This window comes from Lactuca virosa, chromosome 9, assembly GCF_052849685.1.
Source record: "Lactuca virosa cultivar CGN04683 chromosome 9, Lactuca_virosa_CGN04683_v6, whole genome shotgun sequence".
In the NCBI taxonomy this organism is placed as follows: Eukaryota; Viridiplantae; Streptophyta; class Magnoliopsida; order Asterales; family Asteraceae; genus Lactuca; species Lactuca virosa.
The window spans coordinates 113,107,646-113,126,500 of record NC_136434.1 but is presented as its reverse complement, the minus strand read 5'-3'; positions in this window follow the sequence as shown (position 1 = coordinate 113,126,500).

Here is an 18,855-nt window from a genome sequence, read left to right as displayed (position 1 = left end):
AGTTGATTCCAAAGTGTGTTTTTGTAACTTGTCCTCAAGTTATATGAAAAGTCACATTTAAGAATCATAAAACTCATAAAAGTTGGCAAAGGTTACAAAATGAAGAGTCTAGTTCTAATTAAATGGTTTTATGACTCGATAATTTGTCCTCAAGTTATGGAGGTTCAAGAGTCTCTTCATTAAATTAAAAAAAAGTGTAACCTTAATTAGTTCCATAAGTTACAATAAAAAACAAGTTATTTTTTTTATTAATTAGTTTAAAGTCTTCCATAACTTGTCCTCAAGTTATGGAACTTGAAGAGTTTTTTTTTTTTAATTAAAACTACTTTAAACTCATAAGTTATGGAATTAATTAGTTTTGAATAGTTTCAAAACTTGCCCTCAAGTTTTGGAATTTGAAAAGTTTTCACTTATGAATACTTTAATTCCAAGTTAGCCCTTAGAATTTTAAAAGTTAAAATTCAACCCTTATACTTTATAATATTATAAGTTAATAATATTTATATATATGTATAAGAGTAAAGTCAGTCTTACCGTTAGTAGGCCTCATTCACGAAGCCGGTCTATAAGGGGGGTATAAGGTTACTGCCTATAAAATGGCAGTTTAATGGGTGTCCACTCTCACCCACCGCTTCCTTGACTGGTGGAGGGTCGTTAGCCGAACGGGTAGGACAAGGACTATAATTCTCCTTTCATTAAAAGTATTAATGATAAATACTAAGTAACTAAACTCTTATTAATACCCAATCTTAGTTACTTAGGAAAATGTGAATTTGGTGTAACCCATGAAATTACACTTTGCACTTCGCTTAATTCGTTAGTGGAGCATGTGTGGTTAACCGGCACACTAACCTGGACTTAACAAGGTAGGCAAAGGGTAACTTAATATTTATCATAGTATCGGTGGAGCGTGTGTGGTTAAACGACACACTGATTAAGGGGTAAATATTAAGGGTACCAAGTATATTTGCATGGTTATTCACACCTTGTTTTGTGATCCTCGGCATCCCAGTCACAAAACCTGAAGGGCACATTCGAGATTGAAACATGCCTTTGAACAGTTCAATGAATCTCAAAGATTTAAAACCTAATAAATTATTTCGTTTTTCATGGTGGAAATTGGTGAATCGTCATTCACCTACCTTCAAATATTTTATAGCTTGGATTACGGCATCCCTCTTCTAAGTTATAAAATAGTTTGTTGGGTCCTAGCCTTAATATTTCATATTGGGTGTCCTATTAAGGACTTTAAATCAACTATCTTGAATATCTCCCAAAAAGATGTCTGGTCTAGACATTTATGATCTTCCCAAATCTCTTGAAACAAGCTTTCCTAAATGAAGATGATGTCCCATGGATATCATACTTCTTTCACCTCCTCCAATTATTCTCCCTAACCCACAAGTTCCTAAAAAGTTTAAGGTCACTCAAGCCCTATTGGCAAGGCAAGGTCTAGGTGTGATCACATCTTGGAGATGTAGTCACATATTGACAAGCCGGGAGAGTTGGGTGTCAAAGTCTTGAGAAAGTTGGTGGCTCAACTACTTTCTAAGTCACATAGTGAGTTCTTTTGGGAATCCTATGAAACAAACTAAGACAAGACCCTTAATGATCTTATCTATTTGCTAAGATCAACTTCCTAAAACGCTATGGACATTGACAATGATGACATTGGATATCCAGTAAAGCTCTCTCTTCCCAATGGAAAGGGATCGGCCATAGTCAACTCGGTTGACCCAATGGTAAAGAGAGAGGCGAAGTCTGAGATAGTCCCATTATCAAGGGTCCATAGGTAACTATTGCCAAAGGAAGGGGCATTGGTTACGAAGCTGCCAAATTTACCTAAGGATGTTAAAGTCAATAAGTTTGGCTCTACTTCAGGTAAAGTCCATTGTCTAACTCTATTAAGTACATGCTGATTCTGATCGCGAAGATGGATTTCAATCGCATGGTTCGGTGATCAGAATTTTGGGCTATTACTTAAGAGTTATGATATTTATATTGCTTAGGAATAGATAACAACAAGGTTTTCATATGGATTGTAAGGATAAGTTTTTCCGCAAAGTTTTAAAATAAAAGAAAAAGGTTTTGATTTTATTTATTTTAAGTATCCTTACAATGGCATTTGTGAAAAGTTGTTGCTTATAAGATTCCATTGATAGCAATATTGGAAAAATGGATTTGATTCTTTCGGTTGTGGTAGTGTCTAATATTACCAAATAAGGAAAGATTCTCATCACCCAAGGTTCAATTGGACCGAAACTTGGAATCATGCAAGTTGTATAGTATGATGAATGAGAACTTTCAGCTTGGAAAATTAAGACTAATTCCTTATGTGAATAAGGAAAGGACTAAGGGATCGAGTACACATTCTTGTGCACTGGTCAAGTCCAGCACAAAAGATCAAGAAGACTATTCGTCATGATTTACTTAAGTTCAGTAAATATGGTTATACTTATAAGTTTAAGTATAAGTCTGTAGCATTGGAGAAGTTTCAATGTGAGACTGAACGAATAAGAAGAATCAAAGTATGGCAGAAAGATAAAAGTTTCTCAAATATGAAAAGATGGGAGAGTACTTTAGTATCATGTTTATGATCATCTTAATGATTAAGATACCATATCACAATTGGTCCTCTAAAGTCATCTTAGTGCATTCTTATGACTAAGAAGAGGAGTCATGAATTGTTGAAATGGTTAAATCAAAAAGATGAGTCATACTTCGTTCCAAAACAATTCTTAGAGTCATACTCCAAGATTGTAACTTGAGTGACATATCTTAAAGAGGGTTTGTTAACACTAGTCAAATGTAAGAGTAAAAGGTTATCTACTCTTGTACATTTGAAATTGGTAAGTTGTGATGTTTTGGATAAAACAGAGACCAACTTAGGCCAATTGTGTAAAGTGTTAGTCTTGATAAAGAATCCGCACTATCTCTTGAATATTTGACAAGGGAGTCTTATATGTCAAAAGGACAGTGGGAGTCTTAAAGCTCTTGAAAGTTTCAAGACTTAATCAAGAATAAAACCTAAAGTCCTTCACTAGCACACGACTTGAGGTTTATAACCTATCGTGTTGAAATTTTTGTGTCTATTCAAGTTGGCTTTGCATAGGAGTTCTGAGAGTTCTCAATTGGTTGCACAACTACTTGGAAGCAATGGCAGGCACCTGAGCTGCCAAATGGCAAGAATTTAAGATTGCACAAGTTTAATCAATATGAGTTTGGATTTGTCACTAACCTTGTCTTGTGATTATGGTTTTGACAAATTCACATGGATAAGAACACATACACTATTAAATCTAAGTGTCATAAGGTTTCTCTCCGATTCATGAAAATGATGGTGAGGAAACACTTTCACTAAGTAGATTTTAGCTAGATAGCAATTGTGATATTTGCATTCTCAAAGTCGTTAGTGGAGCGTGTGTGGTTTACCGGCACACTAACATGGACTTGTGAGAAGTGGCAAAGGTCTAAACAATTGAGACTATGATTACGGCATCCCTTTTCATAGTTCTAAAATTGTTTAGACACACATGTGAGCTATCTAAGAGAGGTGTATGATTTTGATAAAGTTTTATCAAAACAATCTAGTATCAGAAATCTGAACTTTGGTAAGAAAGTCAGCTGATTTCTGAGTACATGTCAAAGCTAGTGGGAGCATAAGTGTTATGCTAATAATCATCATGTTAGTGGGAGCATGATAGTTATGACAAAGGTTGCAAGTTAGCAATGTTAATTATAGAAAACAAAAGTTTCAATTCGTGAGGTTGCAGGGGTTGAAAAAGTTGTTTTGCTATAATTAAGGGAGAGGAAATTATACTTCATTTCAATTCTACAAGCTTAGATTGAGATTTTAATCGTATTTAATCAAGGATATATATATATATATATATATATATATATATATATATATATATATATATATATATATATATGAATTTCATGTTGGAATGGCTCAACATAAGGAAATTCTATATATGGGTCTATTATTTGCGTTCTAAAATTCGATTATGATTACGGCATCCCTTTTCATAATCTGAATTTTGAGAACTTGGCAAATTGAAATGGAAATATTATAGCAAAAGACTGGTTTAGTCTTTATGTGAGACATCATGAATCGTGACCCATATGCTTCAGATATAGGATCGATTACATGTGCTATATTCATCCTTTCTAAAATTTTCCAAATGCCTGGGGCATTATGAAGGGAAAAGGTCTAGAATTGGATATGACTAAAATGATTAAGCAATTGTCGAGGACAATCTAAGGTTTACCAAAGATTGGTTGCTCAAGGACAGTTGGAAGTATAATGTTAATTCTGGAAGGACCATATTGACATAATCTGTAAGGAGGCAACTCTTGTTCAGAAGTGATAGTCAAAATGGAATATGGAAATGTTTCAAAGTTAGAAATTATTCAATCTGTGTAAGATTAGGAAACTTAATGAAAGAAGGATGTTTCCAAGGAGCTGATCTCCTTTGGAATGCTCTGTAATGATTGTTGTCAAGTCTTTCTGACTTCGTGCATAATCATTAAGAGGATCAATGTATATAAGTTTAGAATCTAACAGATTTCAGTAAATGGCATGAATTTGGAATTCTTGCATTTGCAGTAAGGATTTGGGACTGTGAAAAGAGGATCATTGGAGTGATGTTCAATTGATCTATTTTACAAAGTAAAGATCATAGACAAACATAGTATGCATACTTGGTGTATGGCATGACTAGTGTTTAGAAAACATAGTGTACATGCTTGGAGCATGGGACAACTATTGTTGATAAAACCGAAACAATGAATAATGAGTAATCAGTATGGTGATAAATAAAAGTGTTTATTTATATTCATAGGGTTTGATACCATATTTGATTCATTTATTCTTGTATTTCACTTTGCATGTTTTGACTTCCAGAATAAGTAAGTCGCTCTTCCTGAATGATTAAGTTATTCAAACCATCCACAGTCGGTCATATGTTGGAAGTAGATATGAATCAAGACTGTCATGGGTTGGTTTGTAGAGGTCCAAGTTAGTGGACAAAGTGGTGCTACAACACTCATGAGTGCTCATAAGTTTTGAGTATTGGATTCAACCCGCGCTCATTTGAATCACTTCATGGATTTTATCACGAGTGATCATGAGACGATAATATCTTATATTCTTCAAACCTAGAGATATGAGTTGTTACTATGAGTTGGTTATATATTGATTGCATGAAAACGCATTGGTAACTCGATGTTATAAAACGTGCCTTTGTGTATGATTCAACAAGTAGTAGAACAAGCCATATGAGTCGAAGTTTATCCATTCCTTTTACCTTCGGGATAAAAGCGATATATGTGGGCCCCTCGATGATTTAAAGATGATACATGTGAGTGCTTGGCCAAGCCAGGACTGATTTGATTTGTTCAATCAGTCAGTCATCATGAATCGGAAATCGGGAAACAACAAATGGACAGAGAGAATGATTGATAATCCATGTCTCAGTCCATATGATATCTAGAATGGAGGAATATATGATCCCTTATCTAATGGACAAGTCATTGACAAAGATCAGAGTTCATCGACAAGGTCAGAGTTCGACAGAAGCTTTTGAGAGCTACGATTGCTGATCGGTTCCTGAAGTCATACGCAATAATAGTTTTAGACTTATCCAAGTGGGAGACTGTTGGATTAATGTCTAAGTCCATAACTATAATTGGTAAGACTTGACCCGACCCGGCATGGTCCATTTGGGTTGCATGGCATCATGCATTTGGATAGACTATAATGAGAGAAATAACACTTAAGGTTGGTTAATATATTATAAGTTCTAATATATTAATAAGGTTATTTAATTAGTATTGATCAAGAATTAATTTGGAATTAATTAAGTGATCAAAAGGAGACTAATTAAATATATGGGTTGATTGTGTAAATCATTCATTCTTATATATGTGGGCTTGTGATCCAAGATTCCTTATGTTGGACTAAGTCCATGGGGTGACCCATGGATACTCCATGGAGGTTAAAATCCACGGAGCATAAGGAATGGGTAAAGTTATGAGTTACATGGTGTAACCCTAATAGCCACCATATAAAAGAATCCCATGGCTCAAGAAATCGTGCACTAATGTGTGAGTGTGAGGGCTAGACGATTTCAAGGAGTGTTCAAGTTTCTCTCAAGTTATTCCAAGTGTATTTGGTGTTGTGTGAACCATTTGAGGTGTCATACTTGGGGCACTAGGCACTCAAGCTTCATGAAGACATTCTACATCAAAGAGGTATGTATTCTATCTTGTTATATTTATTATTTTGTATGCTAGATTAGGATAATACCTTGAATGTTCATAATTGTATGTATAATAGAGAAAACATAGATCCAAGGTATTTAGGGTTGCATGTACACTTAGGAGTGTTAGAATGCTCATAACCCAACATTTAGTTACTTAGTATTTATCATTAATACTTTTAATGAAAGGAGAATTATAGTCCTTGTCCTACCCGTTCGGCTAACGACCCTCCACCAGTCAAGGAAGCGGTGGGTGAGAGTGGACACCCATTAAACTGCCATTTTATAGGCAGTAACCTTATACCCCCCTTATAGACCGGCTTCGTGAATGAGGCCTACTAACGGTAAGACTGACTTGCTCTTATACATATATTTATTATTAACTTATAATACTATAAAGTATAAGGGTTGAATTTTAACTTTTAAAATTCTAAGGGCTAACTTGGAATTAATGTATTCATGGGGAAAACTTTACAAATTCCAAAACTTGAGGGCAAGTTTTGAAAATATTCAAAACTAATTAATTCCATAACTTATGTGTTTAAAGTAGTTTTAATTAAAAAAAAAACTCTTCAAGTTCCATAACTTGAGGACAAGTTATGGAAGACTTTAAACTAATAAAAGAATGTAACTTTTCTTTATTTTTGTAACTTATGGAACTAATTAAGGTTACACATTTTATCATTTAATGAAGTGACTCTTGAACCTCCATAACTTGAGGACAAGTTATGGAGTCATAAAACCATTTAATGAGGACAAGACTCTTCATTTTTGTAACCATTGCCAACTTTTTATGAGTTTTATGAAACTTAAATGTGACTTTTCATATAACTTGAGGACAAGTTACAAAAACACATTTTAGGATCAACTCTTAGATTAAAATGGATTGAAAACACATAACCAATTAACTTTTCTATTAATCTAATAAACTCATATGAACAAAGATAATTCACATCGGCTAGCCCTTTCTATCACACATAGTCGCCAATTTTAGGATCAACTCTTAGATTAAAATGGTTCACACAACACCAAATGCACATGGAATGACTTGAGAGAAATGGAACACTTCATCAAATCGGCTAGCCCTTTCTATCACACATAGTCGCCAATTTTGGTGAATAATATGATGCTTATATAGTATGTTACAATTAGGGTTACACCATGTAAACCCTAATTGTCATGACCTTTCATTTCCATGACCCATGGGTTAAGTAACCTCCATGGAGCATCCATGGAGTATCCTATGAGTTTAACCCAACTTGATTATCCATGGAGCTTTGGCCCACTATATAAGTTATGGATGATTTACACAATCAACCCATATATTTAATTAGTCTTCTTTTGATCACATAATTAATTCTAAATTAATTCTTGATCATACTAATTAAATATTATTATTCTTATTATTAATATATTAGAACATATAATATATTAATAACCATAAGTGTCTTATTTCTCTCATTTAGTCTATCCAAGTGCATGATGCCATGCAACCCAAATGGACCATGCCTGGTCGGGTCAAGTACATACCAAATATAGTTATGGACTTAGACACTAATCCAACAAGAATAACCAAAGAATATTCAAACTCACATACTACAACTCATGCTAGGAACTTCCACTCTCGCTGCTTGTTGCCTTATGCATACAAATTATACACAATACAGGATCAAATACAATGTCAAAAAAAAAGACTCTATTCTAGGACCACAACCAAACAAGGAACATGAAATAAGGCCAAATCAATCATTCTAGGGCTATATGATCCTAATTGTATATAATTTTTAAAGCATACACTTAACAATTATTGATACCAAGAAATATTCCCAATCTAGCGTAGCATCCAATGCTTCCTAGGCTACAAGGCATCACATATCAGGCCAAGCTATCATGCAATTCCTGAAAGTATCCCTAGCTTCATCCTAGAATGCAATTCTCATAACATATAATCATAGCAAACATTTATGGGTATTTTGGGAATCACTTACTTGAGCTCAACCGATTGCACACATCACACCCCCTTTGTCTTTTTAAAATCCTTTTAGAAATTTATTCCCCTTTTCAAAATATTTTTAGAAACTCATTTTCTTTCTAAAGATTATCAATTCCTTAGTTTGAGTTCAGATATAACCGAGAGTGTGCCTGAATTCCACAAACTAAGGCTCTGATACCAACTTGTAACGTCCCAAAATTATGAGGTAAAAATTTCATTATTAATTCAACCAAAACATTAATTTTGTTTAAGTCAACATTCAACATCTTTTTTCTAAATATTCAAAAGTACTTTTTAAGAAAACAGTTATCAGAGTACAATCTCAAAATCATCATAACACAGAAACATGGGTGGATGCGCTGCGATCTAGCCGGGCCCTTCCCTTTCGAACCGGAAGTACCTGAAACCATAACCATAAAAACCATAAGCTCAAAACTTAGTAAGTTCCCCAAAATACCAAATATCATACATACCATGTGGCCTAGGACTCACATTGGGCCCAACCCACATATTAGGCCCATCCTACCATAATGGGCCTAGCCCGACATAACAAATGAAAAAGTCACAAAGACAGTTAGAACCTACATACCATATAATGGGCATAACCCCTCCTGATCCATAGGTCAAGCCTAACATACAAATGGGCCTGCCCAACATACAAATAGGCCTAGTCCAACATACCATGTAAGAGTCACAAAGACAACTAGCATAACAGGACCTAGTGGGCCGCCGTTGGTGCCTTCGACCCACGAGTACCGTGAGGAAACTCACCTCGATCCGTTGATAATCAAATAACTGCTCGGGTCGCTGAACTGGATAACCTCATGCCAACTAACAATAATACAATCTTAATCAATAATTAACCCGATAACCTAAAATCTGAGAACCACTCCATAAACCAACTTCCTAAAGGGTAAAGGACCATTTTACCCTTTTCTTATTTGTCCCAAAACCAAGGCCAAATCCAAATGCACAAAAAGCCCAAAACCTAAAATGGAAACCCAAAGCCCAATATGGCCTAACTTCCTAATTGGGCCCAAAAAGTATCATGAGACCAATACCAAGAAAGCCCACAGTCTAACCATGGCCCAAAGCCAAAAGTCCAGTGGCCTAACAAGGCCCAAACCTCAAAAAGCCCAAAATGACATACCGGGGAGTACGCCCCACATACCAGAATTGTACGCCCCGCATACTCACCCTCGAAGCACAGAGTACAAGTACATAATGCACAAATCAACATTACGCTGAGCGTACACTTACGTACGCCCAACGTACTCCTCAGGCCACCTTTTCACTCCAATAAGCACTTAATCGATTAAGATAGCATGATAAACTCTAACATCTGATTCCATAAGGCCACTTATCACGAAAAGTTGACAACTTCACACTCATGCATGGCTTATTGGAACTCAAGAGCTCAAAAAGAGCTTAACAAAGGTCTTAATACATGCATGGGTCAAAATACTCCATAAAGATGACATTTTTATGAACAAGGGACCTCCCAAAGGCCAAGATCCACCATTCTAAGCTCTTGGTGTAGCTCATACTCACAAGGATGACTCTAAGGACCAAAACGAACCCAAAATACTCCTTAAACTAGACCTAACACCTAGATTCATCAAGATATAAACTTTATACCTCCAAAAGGTAGATCAAGATGCAACAAGCCTGGATCCAAAAGCTTCAAGCAATCACACACTTCTCCAAGAAGTTCCTTCTTCTTCTATGAACATTAAAAAGCATGAAATACCACCAAAAGCTCAAAAACCACTCAAATGGGAGCTAGGGTTTCGTTTCTAGGGTTTAGAGGGATGGAGGGTGAAGATAATAGGGCTTGGTGGTGATTTAAGGAGTATAAATAGGGTCCAAGACCCTAAATTAGGGTTTGGGTCTGACTGGAGTATGCCCTGCGTAATTCTGGTACGCCCAACATACTCAAAAGAACACCCACGATGCATCTGCCTAGTAAGCCCAACGTACTCCAATGTACGCCCCACGTACTGGACTTAACACTAGTATGCGCTGTGTACACTTATGTACGCCCGCGTACTAGGTTTAACCTTATAACGTACAAACTTCCGAAAGCAATAAATTCTCCATTATAAGTCTGATTTTGAATATATCCTTATATCCACGGAAAGGTAACGAGAAGCTCTATGTGTCTATCAAATAATCATTGCCTTAAAACTTCCCGAACAAAATCCAATATTCATAAAAGCCCAGACTCACACTTTACCGATATACCTGTTGGCTACAAAACACAAACCGAACTCCTAGATCACCTAAATTACATTATCCACACCCAAATGGGTCTAAATCTCTCTTTTACAAAGGCCCTAAGCCTTATGATAGCCGATCTTCGGGTCACCGCTCCGCATTAGGAAACGATTCGGAACAGGGCGTTACAGAATAATTAAATAATCAAATATAATTCAAAAATTCAAATCAATTCCTTATTATAGCCTTGAACGATATTTCAAGGATTATAACTTAGAATTTTTGTTCATCCATCTATGGGATCCAGAACGTTCATACTATTCAACTATTGAACAATTAACATTTAGTCCCTATACCTTTTAATTATCACACATTAATTCTAGATTAATTCTAATCAAATCCAATTAATTACAAATTAGTTTCTAATTAATTAATCAACACATGAATAATTAATAAGCTATTTGTATCTCTCTTATAACATTAAAATACTATTTGGTTCATTGAGGGAAACTCAAAAAGGACCCTGCTATTAATGGATAATCTTACTAATTTAATTATGACAATGGACACTATTCCAATAGTCTCCCACTTGGAAAAGTCATTGACTACTATTGGTCATGAGGCTCCCACTCAATCAGTAAATCATGCTTACTTAGCAACTGCTAAACTCTAAATCATATTCTTAGAGACATCCCTTGGATAAGTGATCAATTATTCCTTCATTCTATAAGATATCATATAGACATGAGACATGGATATGAATCAATCTCATGGTCCAAGATTATGTTTCCGGATTTCCTATTTATGTTGGCCTTGTTAGATTACACGATTAAACACATCAATCTAGTCTAGGTTGTGTGACATTCCCAATTTCACGACCATTTTAAAACTTTTTATTTATGCTTATTTAAAAATAGAGTATTTTATTAGTACGAAAACTTGTCCCACATATATTATTTCGATGTAAGATAATATTAATATCGAATATTTCCGAAGAATTGTTCCACATTATAATCTTTAAAAGCTTGGGATGTCATAACTGATACAAATCATAAGCATAAACGGGCCTTACATCATTATTCTAGCAGCCTAAAAACTCTTTTAATCTCTACACAGATATTTACATTATCTATCACTACCTTCATATCGGTACCTATGATACAAAGAAAATGAGTGATTCAGGTTGGGAAACCTAGTGAGTAACCTAGTTACCCCATTCCCTTTAACCTCACCTTCTAATCCTAGTTTGATAATCTCAAGAGATCTTTCGTAAAGGATCTTTATCAGTAGACATCTATAATTCCCAGGTAATTAGTAGGGGTGAGCAAAAACCGAACCGATAAAATATAAACCGCAAAAACCACAATAAACCGCCACCGAAAAACCAAAACCGACGCAAAAGCCGATGGTGCGGATTTTATTTTTTTGAAAAACCGAATTTATTGGTTCGGTGCGGTTTTTATCTAGAAACCGGACCACCAAAACCGAACCGCACCGCATGCTTATTAACAATAAAATAAATCACTAATATATATATTATACAGTTATACATATTATTTAAAAAACTAATAAATTATAATTTATACATATATTATATATTGAACTTGAAGGTAATTAATAATTAGGTATTAGGTTTTATATCTGAGTTTGTCACTTTGTGTTTGTGACTTAATGATTATGTGTAAAGTGTAAACACTATATGGGCTACAACTTGCAAGCTTGTAACTTCTAAGTACAAATTGAATAAAAAAATGAGCTTGTGAATATGGGTTGCAAATGAAGTGATCAGGTAAACAACATAAAAAACTCAAAATTACAGCTTCTAAATGTGAGGAAACGAAATGACACCATGTCATACAATCATAAATTTTCACATGAACACCACGGTTAAAAAAATCATACCGGTGAACATAAAAAACCACACCATATGTTTGACTCGGTTTCAAACCGACACCGAACCGGTACAAACCGAAACCGCACTCAAAAACCGCAAAACCGAACCATTGAAAAACCACACCCAACGGTTTCTAGAATTCAAAAACCGCACCTTGCGGTTTGTGGTTCGGTTTGGCCCTAAAACCGCACCAAACCGCACCATGCTCATCCCTAGTAATTAGGCACGACAATATACTAATACTTTGGGTAAACAAGGCAACACGACAATACATTAGTACTTTGGATAGCCACACCAGGCACGATCGTATAATAGTACTTGGGATAGGCACATCAGTACAAAAGTACCTGGGATAGACACAACAGTACAAAGGTACTTGGGGTAGGCACAACAGTACAAAAGTACTTGGGGTAGGCATATGAGTAAAAAGGTACTTGAGATAGGCACAACCAACATGGCTTATTATTTCACATGACTTTTACTAACCTATCATAACCACTATCTCACACAACCCTATCACAACCTCTCATTTGTTATTTCACACAGCCCCTTCACTACCCAAATCATATTATTAAGTATGATAAATATATGGTTAAATCAAGTAACAATCATATTATACGACTACATTAAAGACAACAAAGACATCACACATAGAAATTACGCATTTAGAATACTTGTATTTATATGTAAGAAGAAAGTAACTATGCACTTACCTGACAAAAGTAGGTGGCTCGAATTTACGGCATCGCTTCACCTTAACACTTCTAAAAGACCTAGATGTACATAACACTATGTCTTAGACTATTTTTATAATCCTGGTGACTAGATAATGATAGTCTAGATTCCTCAATAATCCCAATGTCTACATCAATATCTATCAAGTAAGGAATAACCAAGTATGATCATATCGGAGGTAGGGTCCGTTTCATATATAGGATATACTGTTTGGAAATCCCACTTTAAACACCTCACTAAATCCAGCCTAGATATCACTCCCGTAAGTAGATCGGTCAATATAATAATTTGGAATCACTAATAAATCTTAATTATGGGTTCACAATAAGGACTATGACTATAATTAAAAGTTACACTTAAAATAAATAAGTGTAGCCTGACTTATAGAGTAATCTAACGAAAACCGGGAATTACGCGGGCAAAATTCTGACCCAGGAGCTTCTACTAGATAGCTACTACTAGTCAGGTACTTCAGGGGGTCGTAGGGCTTCGCCGACTACCAGAAAACTAAGGGAAAGTGGGCTACAAGAGGGATAGCTGAGAGATAGAGTTGTAGGGGTGAGTTATGAGGAGGATATACAAAGGGCTATTTATAGGGAAAAAAATTATTTGAACGTAGCGTATCAAAGATGCACGCCTCACATTTGGTTGGAGGTGGTGATGTGTTAATTTCCTATGGGGCCATGTGTCACGATTGGGGTGGTGTGTCGGTGCGTGTCACACATCTGGTCAGTGTGTGCGACTACGCGTAAAATATCTTGTTTTCTTAGAAAATTCATATCATGCTCATATTTGCTCCATTTTCAATGGGTTTTATGTCCATGCGTAGCTATCGATGAGATCTACAACTTTCATTTAGACTCCGTCAGCTAATTTTAAATTGACAAAACTGCAAAAATGGTCCCTGTGGTATGCAAATTTTGGGGGTTTAGTCCAAACCCCCACTTTTTTGGCTTCGTGGTCCTTTTAGCCATGTTTGTACGCATATTTGGTCCCTCGTAAAATTGAAATGACTGTAATGCCCTTCTGATATATTTTTTTTATGTTTTTTCTATTTAATTAAAATGAAAAAGAAAATAATTATCTAATTTGGGCCCACATTTCCCTCTCTCTCTCTCTCTCTCTCTCTCTCTCTCTCTCTATCTCCTGTGCAAACCCACTTGCGATCCAACCCTTGTTCATAATCGATTCTAGCATTACAGATGCAATTTCTTTCTTACAAACATTCGATTCCACCATCAAAGATCCGATTTACCCTTCTCAAATAATTGATTCTTGCATTTGGATTGTATACTATTCACCCTGTTTTATTTCTTTCCTTTACCGATTGTGTGAGACATACACTGAAGAAGATGAACACGGAACTTGAATCCTGTGCAGATGGTATGACAATACGAAAAACAACCCAAAATCAAAACTCAAACGATCCAGGTTAGCCATAGTAGACCTTTGAACCCACCATCTCATTTCCCTGTTCTATGGCCAACATCCCACTCAGAAATTAAAATAAAAAAATCAAAACTTATAGCAATCTAGATCAAGTACAAAATTCGGATACAAAAACCAAACACAAACCCTAAACCAAAATCAGAAGAAGACGAAATCAAACTATGCCAGAATCAAACTCAAAATCGAAGATGATACCAAAATAATTAATCCAAACCAAAATTTTGATGAATCCTGATGATAGAATCCTAGGTAAAAATCTAATGGAGTGAATCGGAAAGGCTAGAGATGACGATTTCTTTGCACATGGGCTAAAATCAGATGAACATAGAAGATGAAGGTCTCGCACACAGAGAACCCAAAATGATGTTGATTTCTTTATTATATATCTCTTGTGTTTGTGTGTTTTGATTTTTAGTATGTATGTATGTGTTTTGTTGCAGGGGAAAGAGAAGGAGAGTGAAGGGTGGCTGCTAGTGGTGGGTTCTTTCTATGATGGTGGTTGGTCACCATCTTCTCCATTGATCTGAAATTGATGGGTATGTGTGTATGTGTTTATCCATGTAAACAGGCGGTAGAATCCTTCAAACCACAGTGAACAAACCAAATTTACACCAGATCGAACCCAAAATTGAACACTACAATGGAACACCAAATTTGCAGAAGATGATGAGTAGGGATAATCACTCAGTTTCAATTTGCAAGATACACACGATTCACAGATCCTAAAATCGTAAATGAAACCAAATCCCAAATAAAATTGGGAGTCGCGAGTGTGGGATGAGGATGGTCTCTATGCTGAGGGTTTTCTGAGGCAGAAAGATATTCGGCGGAGGTTATCAATGCAGAGATTGGTGGTCTCTTCCAAGTGTGTGTTTTTTTGGTTTCTATAGGAGAGAGAGAGAGAGAGAGAGAAAGGGGCCCCTATCTTTATTTAATATATAAAAATAATTAGACAAAAACAGAAAATGGAAAATAAATCTAATAAGGGCAATTTAGTCATTTCAATTTTACGAGGGACCAAATATGCGTATAAACATGGCCAAAAGGACCACGAAACCAAAAAAGTCGGGGTTTGGACTAAAACCCCAAAAAAATGCATACCACAGGGACCATTTTTGCATTTTTGTCTTTTAAATTCATTTTTAAATTTATATTTTTACAGGCTTAGACTGTTAACGTCTGTGTAAAAATCATAACTTTCTCATACGAGATCCGTTCTCGACTGTCTTTATATCGACGGATAGGTATGGACGAGATCTTCAACTCTCGTTTAATCCTAAAAATCAACCGTTCTAAATTTCTATATCAGTGTTGCACACTGTTGCGCTGAAACTTTAGAAACGTCATAACTTCCTTATACGAAGTCAGATTTGGATGTTCTATATATGTACGCTCTCGGTTTAACGACTACTATGACTTTCGTTTAGAATACTTAGGCTAAAAAGTAATTTATCCAAATTTCACTTTTTATGATACGCAGAGTAGTTCCTGTTTAATAACGAAACTTCGAAGAAGCATAACTTGTTCATACGAAGTCGGATTTCAGCGTTCTTTATATGTGTGGAAATCCTTGTCACAAATACTATAACTTGGTTAATATAATTAATCCTAAATAATCTCCTATTTAAAAGTCATTATTATGGCGTATAATAACTTATTTGCCTAGCCCGAATTTACGGGTGTTACAATTATCTCCCCCTTAGGATGATTATGTCCCAGAATCATCAACAAAACATTGATTGTATAATGACTCCGCATGTTTCCTTTCCATCCTAGGTGGTAACTGTAACTCTTACATTGTTTGAGTTTCAAATTCTTGGACTTTTTGGATCGTTGACGGTGTTGGACCTACTATTTCTTCTAAAATTGATCTCCATTTGATGCTCCTGTTCCTTATAGGATATACTTAACCTAAATTAAGATCCTTACTTCGACCACCGTAACAGACCGATGGGTCATGTTCTAATGACCTCTCATTGTATGATGAAACGGTTAGACTCTAGTCTCTTTGAGTCAGACTCTAATATGAAGGATACCTTCCTTCATGTTCTAATGTGGTATAATCATATTATAGCATGTAGTGCTTCTAGCTACAGGTTGCTTAAGTTTAACGATGATCACGATACCTCAGCTGATCGCTTCGATTATCTTTTTCCTTCGATCTTTTTACTAAAGTTGGACGCTACATCAAACTTACTTCGTATATTAGTCGGAATCGATTTGACATGACCACTATGGTCGGAATATTTACCTTCGTAGTTATTACCGAAACGAAGGTAATGATGAAAATGAACAAAATTGCTTAACTATTAGTGCCTTAGTAATCTTTGTGACTTTCCTGATCCAAGTGCGAGTCCTGTGCTTCTGGTAGTATAGGCCTCTACTACCTTTCACACCTACTCATAATCGTCCCAAGAATTGCCTCATAGTTCACTCTGTAACCATTCAAGAAGATCAGACAACAACTTACACATTGAGTTATATAACATAATTAGGGATTATTTACTTCTTGAAAATGATTACAAGATTTATTACATCCCTATTACATCAGGCTACACACCCTAATACTACTCATTTATTTCCTTCCTTCAAGTACTCCAGACAAGCAGCTCCAAATTCCCACTATCTTGTTTCCTCATCAAGCCCCCTAAAATATGCCCTTGATTTTGGCTTTGGCGCAATATTTGGCCTGTCAACTTCTTTCTTCTTTAGGCAGTCCTTCATGACATGCCCCTCCTGCTTACATTTAAAACACATCCTTCCATCGTACCGACACTCATCATAATAGTGACCAGGTCTTCCGCACTTGTAGTAGGTAACTTCTCTTTTGCATTACCCAGTATGCTTCTTCTTGCATTTATTACACCATTCTACTTCATTACTACCCCTAGACTTCTTGTCGTTGGGTTCAAACCTTAAGATTTTACTTTTCTTATCGGACTTTGAGTGTCTTTCACCTCTCATTTTCTCGCCAACCTCAGTCTTGCCGGCGGTTTGCTACTTGATCATATATTCCACAGACTTTGCTGCCCATATGACTTCTTCAAAGGTACGTGTCCGCTTAACTGGCACAGTGTACTCCCATGGTAGCCCCATGGCGTACCTATCAATCTTGGCTAGTTCATCCAGTATAATGTGTAGGGAGAACTACATATTATCAGTGAAGGCTCCACAGTCGAAATCCTCATCTTCAAATTCAGGAATTGGTTCTCCAATTCTAGTATGTTCTAAGCAGAATAACACTTTTGCTTGAAATGCATTAGGAACTTTGTCCGTGTCAGCTGCAATGGCTCGTTTGGGCTTAAAATCTTTCCCAATGTGTTCCAATAGCGAATAGCTGAGCCCTTAAATTGTCTCACCGCGTAGGTGGTTGCAACTTTCCTGTGCAACAACAGGTAATGAAGGTCTGCTCAATCTCCGAAATCCAGTCCATAACTCCCACTGGATCTTCTTTTCCGCTAAAGGATGAGGGTTTGCAGTTTATAAAGTCCTTATACTTGCATCTGTTCCTATCAGCCCCTTCATTCGGTTCGTTCCTCCTAATTACTTGTGATTCAATTTGACTCATGGTCCTACTATAGTTTCCTTCCTTTGACTTACCTTCATTTTGTTTGGGATGCACAATAGGAATAGAGGGTTCTCTTATGTTCTCTCAGATGTACTGTCTCATTTCCTCCATCTGTTCAGCTAACAAGGCTCTAATCCATGCCATTGTGACAGGTTTAGCTGTCGGCACTGCTTCAGGTGCACGCTCGATCACATGGGGCTCAGGCTAACGGTTTTCGTTATGGATTCCTAATCCACTACGATTCCTCATCATGATGTTCTATACACCGAAGCAGGCGTTCAATGTACAGTGACAAGAATATAGATAGGGAAGGTTTCGACGTGTAATCCTTCTTATTACTCCGAAAAGTTATATGACAATTCTATTATCGTAATTAAACGTTTAGAAACCTGAACACATAAATTTTCTTAATTCTAGGTCGGAAACAAACCTTAAATTCTACCTAATAAAAGCATCCTAGATAAGAAATCCTAAGGCATTCTATAACATAACTCATTTAGCACATAAAAGAAAATTAGACATCTAGAATATAATAGACACACATCTCACTATCATCGCTTAGCATTCTAAGTTTAAGTCTAGAAATTCCCTAAAATTCTTAGTTCTCTTAAACTAATGCTTTGATACCAACTGTGACATCCCCAATTTCACGACCATTTTAAACCTTTTTATTTATTCTTATTTAAAAACATAGTATTTTATTAGTGCGGAGACTTGTCATAACTGATACAAA